This window comes from Pogona vitticeps, chromosome 1 (genome assembly GCF_051106095.1).
Source record: "Pogona vitticeps strain Pit_001003342236 chromosome 1, PviZW2.1, whole genome shotgun sequence".
Classification (NCBI taxonomy): domain Eukaryota; kingdom Metazoa; phylum Chordata; class Lepidosauria; order Squamata; family Agamidae; genus Pogona; species Pogona vitticeps.
In genome coordinates, this window is record NC_135783.1 from 145,127,588 (window position 1) to 145,145,057 (window position 17,470).

Here is a 17,470-nt window from a genome sequence, read left to right on the forward strand (position 1 = left end):
TAAATGTTAGAGCAAGATTTTCTGTATGAGTATTCAAGTTATAGGAACCAAGAAACACTTAGGAGCAATTTTCTCTATGTACTCTAGAGAAATAAAAACATAGTTGAGAGTAGGGGCTACAATGTGTGAATATACATGTTTTCATAGATCATATTCCCACCTTTGCAGTTTCCTTCCTCCATTTCTAGCCAGTTGGTTCTAAACATTGCATGGTATTTTTTTCTTTAACTTCCATTGCATTAATTATTTTAAATGTATCTGTTTATGGACTCAGGTTGAAACGAAATGCTACTTTTACATTGCTAGTAAGTCAGCATAGCGACAGTGGGGAAACTCGCAGGAACAATGTTTGTATTTTTCTCAGTCATCAGCAAATTAATGTGGCGGCTGATTTTTGCCTTTCAGTATTTTCCTGAACTCTGAACACAATAGCAACTGTATTTTATTCCAGGGTGGCATGTGTGCTGGTATCTCCTTTTCTGCGCATTATGTCATCTTGCTTAAAGCTTGTTGGTTTGTTTTTGTTTTGTTTGTGTTTTTCTAATTGTAGAAATCTTACCCTACTAGCATATAATTGCACTGACTTGCCGTATCAATTATTCATAAAAGATTGGCCTGATAGCATGTTTTCCCCCTTCTGTAGATCTAACGATAGCAAGCTCGAGCTGTTCTCCGTCTCTGCTCTCCTGTCTGCTCATTATCACGTTCTAGTTAAGGCCTCCACTATATGCCTCTCGCAGAGAGGAGCTATGTATTCTACAGGGAAGTCAAATCTTACTCTCCATTTATAGAAAGCCAGTAATTGACTGGCCATGCAGTAGCATTGAGTGTAGCCATTGAAACTTCTCGCTAGCTAGTCAGGTCTTCAGATGCTGTCTGCTTCTGGAGAAAACTTGGGGATGGTGATTATTTTTCTTAGATAGTTGTCAGATGGAGATGAGCTGCAAACAGGCTAGGGCACTAATGAAGCCATTGTGTTGTGCTTATAAGTCAAATATGTGACAGTTTCCATCAAAATAATCTGGTCTCATGTTATAATCCTCCTGTTTAAATTTTTGTAAACCACCTTCATCATTTCAGTAGAAATGTGATGTGCGAATGTTTTAAATAAGGAATAGAGTTGGCAAACAAATAGACCCTTGCAAAGAAAGAAAGAAAGAAAGGATGTGTTCTCCTGCCCCACACAAAGGTATTTGTTGGATATGAGTGAAGAATCACAACAATAGACTTCTTGACATCCTTTTAGCTGGAGGTAGCAGGGTCTACACATGAGACTTCTGTGTGTAAAACATCTGACCTGTCACTGAACTTTGACCTCTCTGAAATATAGACAGGATAAAGAGTACATACATACTGTATAGGTCAGAGAATTTAGAAGTTACTTTTCTGTTGGCCATGCTGACTGAAGCATTCTGAGAGCGGCAGTCCTAAAATGTAATTTTTCAAGAATATTGTTGCAACAATAGTTTTCTTGCAGTGGTAGTTAGGATGGACATATACCCCTTTCCAGATTTTCTGGTAACTTTTCACTGTTCCATTTTTATGTCTCGAATGTATTATCAGATCGACAGACAAAACTATAAGCAGATCGGAATAAAAATAGACTATGAACATAAGTTGTTGGAAGAAATAACTCACAGATTTTCCTAACAGTGTGAATGTTCTGTGAAAAGAGGGCTTTGGTGCATTGTGTTTTTAAATAACTCAGTACATGCTGGAGAGAATTGGTTATGACTATACCACAGTGCCTTTTTTAAATAAGCAGAGCAACCTCAGGAGAGGATTTAAACAAATCAAGAGGGAAGACACCCTTCCTGTTTCTGTGCTCCAAACTGCACCCCTGTAGTGGTCCCTCATCATACAAGTTTCCAAAACTGTGTATGTCAGAGAAAAAAATGCTTTGAGATATGGGGGGGGGAATGCACTTGAGTATTCCCCAGCACCACCAAATCAATGCCAGGTTGAAAGCCAGAATTGTAAGTTTATGCCAGTAAACACAGGCACACAGGCTGAATAATAGAAGAAAAACTTTGGAAGAAAATATTGGGCAGGTGGTAATTTGGTTCAAGCCTCTCCTTCAAGAGTGGGGAAGGACCTCAGTCTCCAACTACGTACACATAATTCAGCAGTCAAAAACTTGAGTTGGTCGTACTGGCTGTCATAAAATTGAGTTCCAACTTTCGAGGCTGTTAGATTGTCACAATGTCTTAAATAAATATGAACACAAACTTTTTTCTGGTAGACGTCATTGAGTCTGCCGTGTCCATCCCAATTTCTCTTTTCTCTCACTTTACATATAGTAGGACCACAGTAACCATGAGGGATGGGTTCCAAGGCCCCCCCAACGCAGATGCCAGGAAGTGCAAATACTGTATAGAAACTCTATACTGTATAGAGCATATTCTCAGGTTACCTCTAGTGGCCAGTACACCTTGGAAACACGTACTTCTAGGGTTTGTTACTTAATATGTTCAGGCAGCATATAAGTGAAACCACAGTTACTGATTCTGTGGATACAGTGGTTCTACTGTACTGCATATGAATACAGTAATAGCAAAGTCCAAGTGTTGTTAGACTCTAGTTCCCATCATTCCCTAGCAAGCAGTGAGGAATGCTGGGACTTGGAGCCCAGCAATGTCTGAAGAGGCAGGTTAGATTTAATTCCACACATGCACTCCCAGAAAATCAACTTAAAAAACAAAAACTGAAAATGGTGTTTAGCCATATCTGAAGGCTGCAACCTGTCCTTCATTGTGTTAGATGTAAACATTAAGAAACAGTTGAATCTAATCCCTCCCATACTATTATTCTTATGCTGACCTTCTAAATTTGCCATTTCTAGATAGTTAATTTGGCAGATAGGTTCTGATGAAGGGTTGTTTCAGTCATTATGGGTTTACTTATTAATACTGATAGCCATGAAGGGGTGTGTGAGAGAGTGTATACACACAGAGAAAAACATACATACACATAAGTAATTGCTGTGGGGAGAAGCTTAGATTTCAAGTTATGTTCTGCAAATTTTGTTAGAAAATCATAGAGTCATAGAATAATTGCATTGGAAGGGGCCCAGTAGGCCATTGAATCCAACTCCCTCATCAATGCAAAAATCGGCTCAATCTGATATAAGTTTCCTGCTCTGAATGTTGGTGGTGTGATGAATTTTCTCTTAGTGGCTTCTTCTCAAACTCTGAATGACTTTCTTCTCATCCACTTGGCATTTTTACTCAGAGTTTACTTCCAGCTCATGTCCTTGAGTATCTCTGATTACATAGTAATGAATGGCTTATTTCTCAGTTTGTGCATACTATTATTTGTATTGGTATAAGTATTTTATTTGAACATTCAGTTCACTGAAAGCCCTGACATTCTTTGCTGCCAAAAACACTGATTATTATTTTTTTGGCCTGAAATACCAGCAGCGCCAGGTGTTGGCCAAGATACTATTGAGATGGAGTTGGGGGCAAGGCATGGTTCCAAAAAGAATTAAGAAGTCCTGTTTTTTGCGTCCTGTTAGTGATGCCCCTGTAGCCTAAATATTATAGTTCTTGTAAGCATACTGCTTACTTCAAAGGAAACAGGCAATGAATGAGTTTGTGGCCAAACTATTTTTGTAGAAGGGCAGTGTGTTCTTCCAAAACCTTGTGAAACTATGTGGAGCCCATGCCTTAGGAGCTTCCTTAGCCATTTCGGTACTTGGAAGAGCAGAAAACAGCTGTGCAAGTATTTTTGAACCAAGCTTTTGTTTTTGGTTTCATATTTGGAGATCTGGTGGGAGTGCCTAACATCTCTTAGATAGTCAGCCTGATAGGAGTTCAAAATGACGCTACTTACAAATAGGGCTTCCTTTAACATTTAAAGTAAAAGCAGAAATAAGAAATATTCATAATGACTGAAATCCTGTCACACAGGTAAGCAAACAGTTTTGGAAGAAAATTGATGTAGGTTAAGACCTCTCTATAGACCTTCCTTCTTATATACTGAATCGTGTGGCCTATGGATATTTCTTAACTTATGCCAGTTCTCCTCTAAAAGTTACACTGTGTTGCATGATTGTGCAACAGGATTTCCTTCAATATATCTCCTTCAGGTATAAGGAGATAAACAGGCATTGTGAAGGTCTTTCCATTTTCCCCATCCTACCCCGCAACAGAAGAAATTAAATTTTATGATGTCCCGCTCTGATCCAAGGCACTGTTTGTAGCCAGAAGAATATTGTCAATAGCTTCTGTTAAACCAGTTATAAAATCTAGGGGATGGCTTGATGGAAAGAACAAAGTGTACTATTTCTTTTACAGCTAGAGGACAGAGGCAAAAATGCTTGGGATGCCTTTTCTTTTACCCAAGTCAGTGAAATACTAGAATGGAAAATAGCTCCATGCTCTTTCGAGTGGCTTTCTCTGGGTGGGTGGGTGGGTGAGGGAATGTGTAGTCTGTTTTGTTAAGCAGTGGCTCATATCCCACCTTAACATTTTAGCTGGCTGTGAGAATTAATGTTCCACATCTGCCAGCCTTCTGGAAAACATGTCTTTATAAGAGTACAAATTCACAGGATTCTGTATGAAATGTACTGAAAGTTCCAGAAGTGCTTAAACATCATTGCGTGTAGAGCAAAAAGACAGTACGGAAAGGAGATCTGTCTCACGTTGGATCTGCTGCCCAATCTAGCAAGCTTAAAAGCATTAATATGATTTTTGTGTTTTAAATTTGACTTGCATCAAAACAGTATGCATGCACACTTAGAAGTGTTGTGACTGCTGCAGATCGTGACCCCAGTCCAACGTGTGGTTGGTGCCTGGTGGGCTCCTTCTTTTCATTCATGCAATCAGAGAAGCCCTCACTTGTGCTGTGGTCCTCTCGAGTTGGGATTTTGCCACCACTTTAAAAAGTAGGCTGCCTATGTCCCAGAAAGGAAGCCAGTAGTAGTAAAAACACGTGTCTGATGCCTTTGACTCTCCCTCTTTCCCTCTGTCTCCCTCCTGCTCTATTTCTGTGTATGTGTGTGTCAGCCCATCCCAGTGCATGCAAATGAGGCTTTAACAACAACAACAAAAACAAAGCAAGAAATCATCACTTTCAACTTTGGACAGTCAAAGTACTTAATTTAATACCTTCAAAACACTGCCATTTCCCAAGATGGTGTCATGTTTATTTTAATTAGTTATGTTATAAATCCAGTCAGTTAAAACAAATCAGTTAATGGGATATGATAACTTTTTAATTGCTTGACATTCCTGGCAGCAGTTGCTAGATTTTGTCAGATTTATGTTGAATATTTACTCTGAAATGTCAGAGAGGAAAACGTTAATTGATTGAAGAGACAGTATCTGTCAAGTCAAAGCAGCCAGGATCATTCTCAAAACTCTCTACTGATCTCAAGTTGCCTAGAGATCCATTTCAGGAATGTTCTAGTTGTGGATGCAGAATTGGTGTGGCCCTCCATCCTTAGGAGGAGCGTCATTGTTTACTCTTAAGAGGTTTACTTGGGCAAAATTGAACTACAAATTCTATGGAAGAAATGACAGGCTAATCACTCCTCTTGCTGTGCCTAGACAGCAGTGAACCATTCTGCTGTCATACAGTGGCATGCAGGGTGATTTGCACAACCTAGCCCTGTTTACCCGCATCTTACAGCCCTCTCAGATCCTGACTTCTTTGGGGACTTCGTAGTGAAGGGCAAAGGGAAATTGCTAACTAAATGAAGGACACTAAAATCTAAATAGGCAGGGGGCAAGAGCAGCAAAATACGGAAACTTTGTGTGTTTGGAAGTATACCTTGCTCAAAAAAAGAAACCAATTCACATCTTGGACTCCAGGATTTTATTTGTGCCAGGGTTCAGAAATGCCTTTTCCATGTGCACACTCTCACCTCATTAGGCAGAACAGAATAAGAGAGTGTATAAGCCTTTCAACATCTTTCTTAGTTGTGAAGCTACGGCAATAATTCTTTCAGATCCTCTCCTATTTCTCACCAAGTTGCATCGTTGTTGTTGTTTTTTTTTAACATTTTGCTGCATATCTCCTCTCTGTCTCTTTGGCCCATGATTGCTATTCTTGGTGCCTTGGAATCCTCTTCCTCGGTGCGGTGCCTCTGGATTTTTGCCCCTGTAATTCCTATTTTGTAATTTGCTGCAGACCTCCAGTCTCTTCCTTGGAGTGGCACGTTCTTGTTCTCTATATCGAAGGCAGGGGGGAAGGGGAAATCTAATTTAAATCAAATTGATTTGAAATCGTGATTGAAATCAAAATGATTTAAATAATGATTGAAATTAAAAATCAGATAATTTTGACGATTTAAATCAAATAATTGATTTTTCAATTTAAACCTTGATTTAAATTCTTTTTAAATTTGATTTTTTTCCACCTTGATTTAACAGCCCTTGTCCTATCAACTTACTTATTATGCAGTGCTCTTTTTTTGTAGAAATATTTCCCATGCAGTAGTTGTTGGCTTCCCGCTTTATTACTGGCTTTAAACATCACATTAGCTATCTTTTTAAAATCTTCTCAGCATTCTGTCTTGTCATCTGCCCTTCCTTCATCCTTTGTGCTTTAATCACATATATGTATCTGGTGTTGTATACGTCTATACAGGTGTAGGAGCTATGTAAATATTACTAATATTTCTGTTATCCTTAGACAGTGACTTAGAGCAGAGGCTCCTGGAGGCAGAAGTAGGAGGGCAGTGCCATATTTTAAAAAAAAGCTAGTAAGTTAATCAGCAGATTGAGACCCCAGAGAAATCCTTCAGAAAGGGAAAAATTTTGTGGTGGAGTGTCTTCATAAAAACTGGGGCCCACTGGACCCATTTTAGGGAATATTCTGAACATTAAGAACATTTGCTGCTGTATAAAGTGCCGAACAATTCTGTACTTACATACCTTCCCGAGAGTATGTATCTCAGAACAGATTACCCATTCAACCCCACTTTCTGGTTGTGAAATGAGGCACCCAGTATCTAAATCTAGAACTATACCTGCAATATTTTTGGTGTTCTGATTGGCTTAGTGGCACAAGCTGTGTCCCTTTCCAGTGAGAATGTTTCTGAAGCTGGCCTGATTTTCAATCCAGTAATTAATCTTTGAGTATTATTATCAAATTTTGACTCTGTTAGGCTTTGTGGGTGTTTCCCTTCTCCATTCCCTGGTCTGTGTGGGCCGGTGTTTATACAGATGGGGGAAAGTGTACACCCAACAAGCATTCAGATTTACTTGGTTGTTTGGGAGCTAAAGCTAAGAGGTGCGGACCTGATCAGTCCCTTGGGTGAGAGCCACATGCTAAGTAAGAGAGAAAAAGGGAAAATATTTAAGAGGAGGAAACAGTGCAAGCATTAGAAAAGACTTCCCCTCTATCCTATCCTTGGCAAATGTTGGAAACAATGGCCAAAACCTTGTTGCCCACTGAACCAATGAAAATTTGATGAGTCAGCTCTTCTGTCAGTTCCATTGGTTTAAATGAGCCAATTCTAACCATGACTAGCTTTCACATAGCAAGTCATAGTTAGAGTGGACCCATATCAATCAAATCTAGTGTGATTTTTTACTACAACTCAACTGTAGGATTTTGACCACTGTCTTGAAAATATGCAAAACTAGGAAGCGCATCTATAAAATCCAGTTAACTGAACAAATAGTTAACTGTCCTCCAATGTCTGGAGACTTACATAAGTCTAGAATAAAGAATAATCCTGTAATCTTTGCCACATTCACCAGCTGTGTTCTAGGCACGTATTCTGTTATTGCACAGCAAATATGATTAAAAGAGATGAAGCCTGAACGAAGTAGGGAGAAGGCTTAGCATCTAGAAAGAAAGAGAAAGATGTGTTCTCTTCCGATATAGTTTGTATTCCATCCTCTGCCTTCCTTGGGCTCTGGGGAACATTTTAGCTGCTCGATTTTTATGTAATTGTGTAGCCAACTGGGCCATTGTGTAACATAGTAGGCAAGCCAGCATCTGGTAAAGCTTTCATGCATATTTATGCCAACACCATTATTTGGCCCAGTTTCTTTGTTCCTGCAGACACACGCACACACACACACACACACACACACACAGAGAGAGAGAGAGAGAGAGAGAGAGAGAGAGAGCTCACTTTGTCCTAAGTCTTAAGAGGATGAGTAGCAGGTCTAGGAACATTGGTGTTGCAGGGACAACTGGCTCATTCTTCTGCTTGTTTAAGACAGACTCTTGAAGCCTGTTTCCTCCTGTCCTTCCTGCCCCAAGGGGTCTCAGCAGGGAAGCAGATTTGTGATTCAATCCATGAGCTCAGCTAGGATAGCTTTATGCTTCCCTACCAAGCTAAGCTTGTCCCAACTGTGTTTTTATGAAGCAATTAGATCACGCCTGATCCTTTGAATGGGGTTACAAGCATATCTCAAACTTGTCTGTATTGTTTCTGTTGGTTTAGTTCTGGCCACATTGCTTGTGAACATAGCTTTTGTCATTAATCCCATCTTGGTTTCACTGATGTGGCAATGACAACAGCGGGTAATAGATTGACAAAGTATATTGAATACATGGATTTGTACCAATGAATTAATCTTCTTGAAGCGCAGCAGTTGTAAGCCAAGGCCAAGTCATTCACCCTCCCAATATGTTAAACTAGACCGCACAAATCCTCAACTCCTGGGGCAAAAATAAATACATCGGCAGCACAGAAAATACTAGATACTCATTTTGTTCCCCAGATGTGAAAAGTTTGTGACAAATTCATGTGGCTGTTATTAAATATCGTGCCAAATCATACTCAATTTAGGGGAACGGGGAAGATTTTTTTCCTACCAAATTGTATAGATAGGAAAAGTAATAGCTAGCATTTATTTTGAAAACAATATATTCTAATTCTAAAAGCATATTAAACATCTTTTACAAATATTATAATTTGACATTCACGTTTTCTGACATACACACTACAGTGATGTTACCATGGAAGGCCTTCTTTTACTTGGGTGTTTCTCTTCCACCTATAACTGCTACACTATATTTTATGTGTAGTGTTGTCCTGCATCCTGTGGAAATGTATTACTTTGTGTGTTAGGCAAATTTCTGTAAACATATCCCATGATCACATAAGAAATTGTAAATAAACCTCATAGATTATTTCCATATAGGTACCAATATATTTTATGTTATTTCCATAGCAATATACTTTATTAGGGTGAATAAACTATAGAGAGAAATTTAAATTTCACTGTTTTCTTTTATGCCTACAGTTTTCAACATGTTAAGGATCAGTGTTTCCTGTAAAAAAAAAAATAAGATAAAGTAATATCCAGCCTTTATTGGGTAAGACTTCAACAGAAGTCACCTAATATGTCTGTATTAAGAGTCAGCAGGTCTTGTGAGGACGTACTGTCCCCCAGTGTTCTGTACTTGCCAACAGTATTGCTAGTTTTCTTGTAAAGCAGAATGTCATATCCACTTAAGATTTTCATCACCCTTTCTAACTCTCAGGTTTCCTATTTCTGTTAGAGGCAGAGAAGGATATAATTTTTAATTATTATTATTTATTCTATTAGCTAGGTAGCAAATCCTTGTAGGTTGTTTTTTTCCCTTTTACGTGAGCAAAGAAGAGAAATGTATGCTTAGTTTAATAGTGTCTCTAACCAAAAGGAGGCTTGAGACCAGCATTACCACAGACAGATTCTGCAAGTAAAGGTAGATGTTTAGAATTCGAATTAGCAAATATGGTCATGCATATCAATAGTCAACATAACTGAGGAACCCCACACTGCCTAAAGCAAAGGTAGGGAAGCTGTGACCCCCAATTTGTTTTGGGCTACAATAATCCCACTATTGACGATGCTGGCTAGAACGTCTGGTAGTAGAATTCCAGCATGTTTGGGGGGCCAACAGTTCTGCCTCCCTGGCCACGTTAATGAAGCTCACAACAGTAGCAACAGGACTGGGAAGTTACAGAAAGGCTGCTGATTTAGAGATGGCAGAAAACACTAGAAGAAAAAAAAAATAATGACTTTTGCGGTAGAACTCGAATGGCTCAGCAGCTTGGCAGAGGTATCGTGGGCTTAAGAAAAATGTCTGAAAGGATGTTGATTAGTGTACTTGTGGTGGTCCTGAAATTCTGGCTATGAGAGCCACTTCAGACATTTGAATAGCAGCTTGCCTTGGCTCACAGTGGCAATTTAGGATTTTATCCAGACAACTGAGCAGGGCAGATTTTCTTCTTTGAGAATGGCAGAGTTGGCCATTGGACAGCCTGAAAGTGGAATATGAGCTACAAATCAGGGACGAGCGGGGATAAAATGCTTGTGGAAGAGTAACTTCCATGGACTAACTTGTAAGGTGGCTGTAATTAATCTTCTGAGACAACAAACCAGCACCCCTGAAGCTAAGCTAATAAAATGCAAAGTTCTTAGGATGAAACAATAATTACGGAGTGGGAAATTGGAAACTGAAAATAATCTCTCTCTTCAATGGTATCTTTTCAATTTGCCCTGTGTTCTTCGTAAAAATGTCTGTCTGCTAAAAATGTCTCAATTATAACCTAGCCACTTCTGGCTTTTCAGATGAAGCAGACCAATCAAACCCATTCCGGATAAGCTTCAGCTGGTTGAAAGCAGTCAAGAGCAAACTAAAGACCTGGCTCTACAAGCAGGCCTTCCCAACAGCTCTTACTTAGCTTTACCTCTTCTTTTTCTTTTTTTCCCCATCTTGGACTCTTAAAGTAAAGTTGGGCCTCATTTTTAAAATCCATTTATGTTTTCATTTATTATATTTGTATTCTTGGTTTTTTTGTACTTTGTGTAAGCCATATACAGTATACGTCTAAATAAATAAATAAATTTAAAACCAGTTTTGCCAGGTCCTTATGGCTGATTAGAACTGCCTGGTTTCACCCACATAGAATAAAACAGCTTTGTAATATGTGTGATCCTCAACTACTGCGAACCAATTTCAACAGTAGCTGGATTGCAGCTTACAAATCCTAACTAAAATAAAGCAAACCTATCAGATTGTCCAAGGGAAGGTGGAACCCAGTGTGTTTCCAGTTTCCCTCTGATATTATTACATAAAATTCAACTTTGGGTCAGTTTTCAGGATACCTTTGTGTGAACATATCATTGTGTTCCACAGGTATAAGATTCCTCTTCCAACTTGGTGGTATGCAACTATGGTATAATGCTCAACCAACTGGTTCTTAGTTATTAGGCTTTCCCACAACACTTTTCACATTATTCACATTTCTTTATTTTCTGGCAGATGGTTTCAGTTTGAACATCCTGAGCTTGTTTTGACTTGTTAATATAACTCAGGCATGTAACTAAAGAGCAGACAGCTGTCTATAATTCATATAGGTAGTTTTCCATATGTAATATGAATCTGAGAAAGAGTATGGCCAACCCTCAAACGACAATCAGATGGTTAGTCAGCCAAAATAAATATGGTTAGCAGATTTAATGAGGCCTACGTAACTTAGCTATTGGGGGAAAATACATTAGAAATTGTCATTAGAAGCTTCATAGAAATGCAATCTACAGGCGGATGGATAAATCAACCACTCCTGCTTCCGAATCTCTTCTAGCCAAATTCGTATATGACCTTGGTCTCAGGGAGACTGATATATAACGCTGTGATAGGGCTTCAAGGGGAAAGTTTCACTGGTAGAACATCTTGGCTAGAAAGTGTGTATGCGAGCATTTGGTTACAGAGAGGCACAAACTGACTTTCTGTGGTGGTTTCTAATGGATGATACCTTCGAAGGGTGAAGAAGAAGACCATTCCACCTCCATTAATCATCAGAAAAGAATGCATGCCTGTGCTAGATCTCAAAAAAAGCAACCTCAGACATAAATTAATGCCAAGAATTTAAGATTGTTTGCAGACATAATTTGGCTAGATCCTTATCTAAATCTTCCTTCTTTTTCCCTTCTGAAACATTTTGTCCTTTTATCTTCAAATAAGCTGATCAAAGGGAAAGTAGCAGGAGGGGAGGGGAGCTGCTTTTGGTCTTATGGGTTAGATTTAGAAGGTACCCCCTGCTTTTCACAAGGAGGTTCTGTTCAATTTCTGTTCTATGTTCGACTTGTATTTCAGGTAACTGATTCAACATACAAGTTGAAATACGTTGGTCTTTAATCAAATTATGCCCCCAAATTGTTTTAAAAGGTCCTGTTAAAACTCTGATTTACAGAAGGATTATAATGTAGCATGGCTTATCTGCCCCTTGCCTCGTTATCACCCTGAGTTTGCCCATCGCCTGCTACAAGCAGTGAGCTTTCCCGTTGTGAAAGATTTCCCCAGCAGCCCCATGAAACGAAGCTGCTATAAACAAAAAAACTCCCTTGTTTGCTTGTTTCAATACTGACCTAAACAAACCATATTGCTGTTTAGTTCCTGATAAATCTTGAGTCCTGTTCTAAATCACTTCCTAATTTTAATGAGCTTATCTATCAGGCTTCAGCAGCTTTTCACTGCCTCCATTCTCCAAGATGGGTAGTCTGATAAAGTGAAGACTAAAATTGTTTATTATTACACATTATTCTTTAGAAGCTATACTTTCTTTTCCCTGTGGGTTGTTGGAGGAAATTATTGATTTCCTGCCGCAGCGTGAAATGTTTGACCTTTATAATGTGAGCAGTGATTACAGGGCCAATAAATGAAATCGTTCTATTTAAACTTTTAGGTCAACTTGAAAAACTGATCAGCTGTTCTCATTTTAAGTGTCCGCTGATTTTTAAAGCATGCCGGAGTCAACATATAGGGCCATGTCTAAATATAGATACAAATTTCAGATTTCAACAGGTGCTTTCGCACTTGGCCTCTTTGTCTCTGCTTACATAGTTTATGGTTTCCACGTATTAAGCTTGCATATATTTATGTCCCGTGTGATGTATTAAGAAAGGAGTAAGTAGCAGCTACTAGTAGGGCAGGAAGAAGAATAAAGCTATGTGGTCCCCAGGATTACACAAATGTAAGGCTCGGTGATATCTCTTACTGGACCACTATAAAAGAATAATTTTTGTAGAGGAAGCCCCACTTCCTCAGCCTTAGCACAACCCTTTCATGGATCCAAATTCAAATTCCAGGACCATTGTAAGCATGGTCTTAAGGTACAATGAAGAAGAGAGACAGGTAGACTGCAAAAGAAATATTTGTGGCCAGCGGGCCAAGAGGGATACATTATATTATTTTGAGACAAGCTACAGAAAGACTTGGGAGAACAGCCAGGTCTTAAGTTGCCTCCTAAAACCAAGAATATAGAAAACCAAAGTCTTTCAACATTTTTTTCTAACAGTATAGCATTGCATACACAGCACTTGGAAGGATGTTGAAACTAAAGCAACTCAATTATATTTTGCTTCTTTTTTTTTTTTACTTTATCAGTTGATACCCACATTTTTAAACTCTAAATAGGCCCTAAAGGCTGGAAAACCACCCCTCCTTTAAGAATCCTTAATCTTAAAAGGGTTTCCCCTTCCTTGTTAAAATTAAAAAAGGATTATTCTCCATAACTGCAGTCAGAACAGTTCCTCTATCTTTTCAGTCACAGCTTCTGATGCTTAGAGAAGAGGGGGATAATGATGTAAAGAAGAAGCAGTTGCAGTTTGCAGGGGGGGGAGAGAGGAAAGATAAGATGTAGATTTTGTAGATACACGTAGATAAGATTTCCAGATTTTGCGAACTCCCAGCTTTTAAGTAGACACCCATTTATTCATGGGTACATTCGCACTGGAAAAGAGGGAAAGACAAATTTTCCTAAGTTTCATTTGTTTCTCCTGAATGCCTGTGTGGGGAAGTGGTGTATGCAAGAGAGAGAGAGAGAAAAATCTTGGAAAATTTACTTTTTTGAGCCACCAGATCCATCCACTGAAGACTACTAATTAAGAAGATTTAGTAGATTATGTGCAATGAGAATTTCACAAATGGTAAGTGGAAATCAACCCTGAGTGCTCACTGGAAGGACAGATCCTGAAGCTGAGGCTCCAATGCTTTGGCCATCTCATGAGAAGAGAAGACTCCCTGGAAAAGACCCTGATGTTAGGAAAGTGTGAAGGAAAGAGCAGAAGGGGACAACAGAGGATGTGATGGTTGGACAGTGTTATTGAAGCTACCAACGTGAATTTGACCAAACTCCGGGAGGCCGTGGAAGACAGGAGGGCCTGGTATGCTCTGGTCCATGGGGTCACAAAGAATCGGACAAGACTTAACAATTAAACAACAAAATGATGTTATTAAAAATCATTCTCCCCACAAGGGGTGTACTGCCTGATGGAAGATATTTGATGTTGCCCCCATACAGCATACTTGATTGTGAATTAAAAGCTGATGTATCAAGAGGTACTGTTTCCCTCCAGGGGGAATAGCTGCAGTAATGCATTTCCTCAAAATAGGTAAAGGTAAAGGTTCCCCTTGACATTTAGTCCAGTCGTGTCTGACTCTAGGACGCAGTGTTCATCCCCATTTCCAAGCCATGGAGCCAGCATTTGTCTGAAGACAGTTTCTGTGGTCATGTGGCCAGCGCGACTAGACATGGAATGCTTACTCTTTAAAATTCTCATACACACCCCAGAATGGTGTGGTTTTCAAACTACAGCTCAGGTAGCCGTTGATTGGATATCACACCCATTTCTGTTTCTACAATTAGAAACTTGTAGTTTCAAAAGAAGGCCATATGAGGGAGTATATGCATACAGTCTTGTTTTCTTTATTCAGGGAACTGAGGTGTCACATCCAATTGACTGTAGTTTGAAAACCAAACCTCAAATGCACCCTGCACTTTATCTAATTTACCTCTAAAAAACAAGCCCAGCACAGCCATTCCCCATGAGCTTTCAGGACTCTATTGGTAAAGAGACTGGTGCATGCCTGAGGAAATGAACTTTGACCCACGAAAACTAGCAGATTTTTTTTGCATGAAGTCTGATAAAGGTATCACCTACACTCCAGCATTGCATTGTGTGAGGACCACATAGCTCTCTTCAGTTTTTAGAAGAATAAGGTTACACCCTTTCACCTCATGAGGTTCCCAGCTGAAGCACTGGTTGGAAATTTCTAGGTGAAGTTTTGAAGAGAAGCCCATGCAGAGAAGTGAGTTTGGGGAAGAAAATGTGCTAGACAGTGTTTTGCAAGATAGCTGCCCAGATTCAAGCAGCTATCAGAGACATTGCTGACTGTGTCTGCTTTTGCTCCCTCCAAAGGAGGAGCAGTACAGTTCAGACACAGGATTAAGTCACTCAAACATCCCCATCTCCCTTTTGAGGGGACAGGAGGAGGAGGAGGGGGGGAGAATGTTCTGAGTGAGTTCTGTGTTGCCAGACTAGGTCTGCAGACCTGAGTTCCCCCACTACTGCACTAGATGCAGTCTGTGCGAAAGTCTCTTTATCCCACATAACACCTGTGAAGTGAAATGAGTGTCGGTGCTCTTGGAAAGAAGAGAAACAAGCTAGAGGCTTCTGTGCAGCCAGGGAATGTCTGGCTGCTAAGCTGTGGATCAAACACCTTTTAGAGCTCTGTATTTCAAGCAGAACCCTATCCTCTTCCGGTAGCAGGATAGGGATATAATTATCTCTCTTCCAGAATAGGCCCTCCCACTACGTAGAATGAGGCAGCTGATATTAGGATTCATGAATGAGCAGCAAATTGTAAGTGGGATAATAATCAGGTGGTGGGTTGGCTTTCTTTCTTTCTTTCTTTCTTTCTTTCTTTCTTTCTTTCTTTCTTTCTTTCTTTCTTTCATAAGAGGGAATATTGCCGCATTTTCTGCCAAAATAACTACGCCAGGGCTGAATACTCATGTACCTTGACTTTTCAAGAAGACGGATGATATCTGTTGTTCTGCCTTAGGAACAATATGTTTTGAGCTGGCCTAGTCTCTCGTGTTTGAAGCTCACCCAGTGCCTACTCAAAGAAAATGTCTTCTGACAGGGTCACATGAGGTCTGGTAAACAGATTGTACCACACATAAATTGAGATCCCATCCAGATGCTGCCATTATATGTTTTTGGTGAGAGAATCAGGCTACCAGTTGAGATAATAACTGAAATCCAATAGTTAAGTGGCATCTAGAGTAGGCTCATGAAATTAATGGAAGGTACACCAGTGTTGACTCACCAAATCTCCATTGATTTAATGGACCTATTTGATTTCAGCCACTATTTTTCTGTTCCTACTAGTTTGCTTGCACAAATAGATTTTCTGTGGATTTTGAAAATTCCTTCATATCTCACAGAAGTCATTTCAGTCAGTAATCCATCTGCTTCTGATCTAAATCTGTACAAACTAAGACATCCCCATGGAACTCATTACAGGTTCATTGATTGATTGATTGATTGATTGATTGATTGATTGATTGATTGATTGAAAATTTTTTTGGCTAGGCCAGACCTTTCTTGATATTCAAATCCAGATTACGCACCTAGACAGTGCCCATGATCTGTATGCTGCACAAACATTAGTAGCATCTTGCCAATATCAAATTGTCACCAGAAGAAGAAAAGGATACAATTTTCTCTTCCATTTCTGGCAGCATGTGTAACATCAGTAATCTCTGCTGGGTATTATGCTCTTCATAAGAGGCTTTTGTGATTGATTAAACACCTTAGCTTTGTTTCGGTGTTTAATCAATTGCAGCAGCCGTTTATAGCTCGGTCTATTACAAAGGAGAAGAGATTATCGCTGAATTATTCCAAGGGGCTATAACAGGGTGGAGCTGCCTCTAATATTGTTGGGTATGGTTTTTTTTTTTTTCTAATAATGGCTTGAGCACTTAATGGCTTTCTCACTGCTATTTGCTTCTCTTGTCTCAAGGGAAAGCTTAATACGGCCAGTTCCTTGCTCACTGCTCTCAGGTAAATATGAGGTAATAGTGAGGCCCTATTAAGACAGTGAATTTGAACAAAGATTAAAGGTGACTCTGATCAGCTCACCACAATCCAGGACCCATAGCAATGTTGCTGTACAACTGCCGTCATCCCTAGCTAGCCTGAGTACATGCTAGCTAGAACTGGTGGGTCTTACACTACATAACAACTTCACAGCACCAGGTTTGGAAAAACTGTGTCACAACTTCTCTGGGGAAGAAGATTTGTGGAAATTGTTGGTCTCCTCTGGCCATGATTTCCTGGTTGTTTGAGGGGAGGCAATGCTGCTTCTGTCTATGTGTGTGTGTTTTAAACTGAACTTTTGGCACCTTTATAATGAAGGTTTTAGAACTCATGGCAAATAACAACTGTGAACTTGAGTAAAGAATATATTCACATTTAACTTTGGTTAGTGTATGTTCAGTATAGAGAGTGAAAAACACGGGTAGCATCATAGCACCACTGTAACCTAAAGAATTGAATTATATAATACATTGATAATGTGGTAGTATATTTGGTGTAAAAATATTTATATCTATCATTTGACTCATAAAAATTGACCTAACACTCAGGAAACTTGTATAAATAGAAAACTATAAGAGTTGGGAAAATTCAAAAACGTTACCAGGCAATTGAGATTCTTAAGTGTA

The 17,470-nt window shown here is 39.4% G+C and overlaps 1 protein-coding gene across 3 annotated transcripts in view; it reads left to right on the forward strand.

Moving 5' to 3' along the window:
• The window catches only part of KLHL29 (kelch like family member 29), a 496,878-nt gene that overhangs the window by 390,036 nt on the left and 89,372 nt on the right, over window positions 1-17,470 (forward strand). The gene's annotated exons all lie outside the window — the stretch shown is intronic.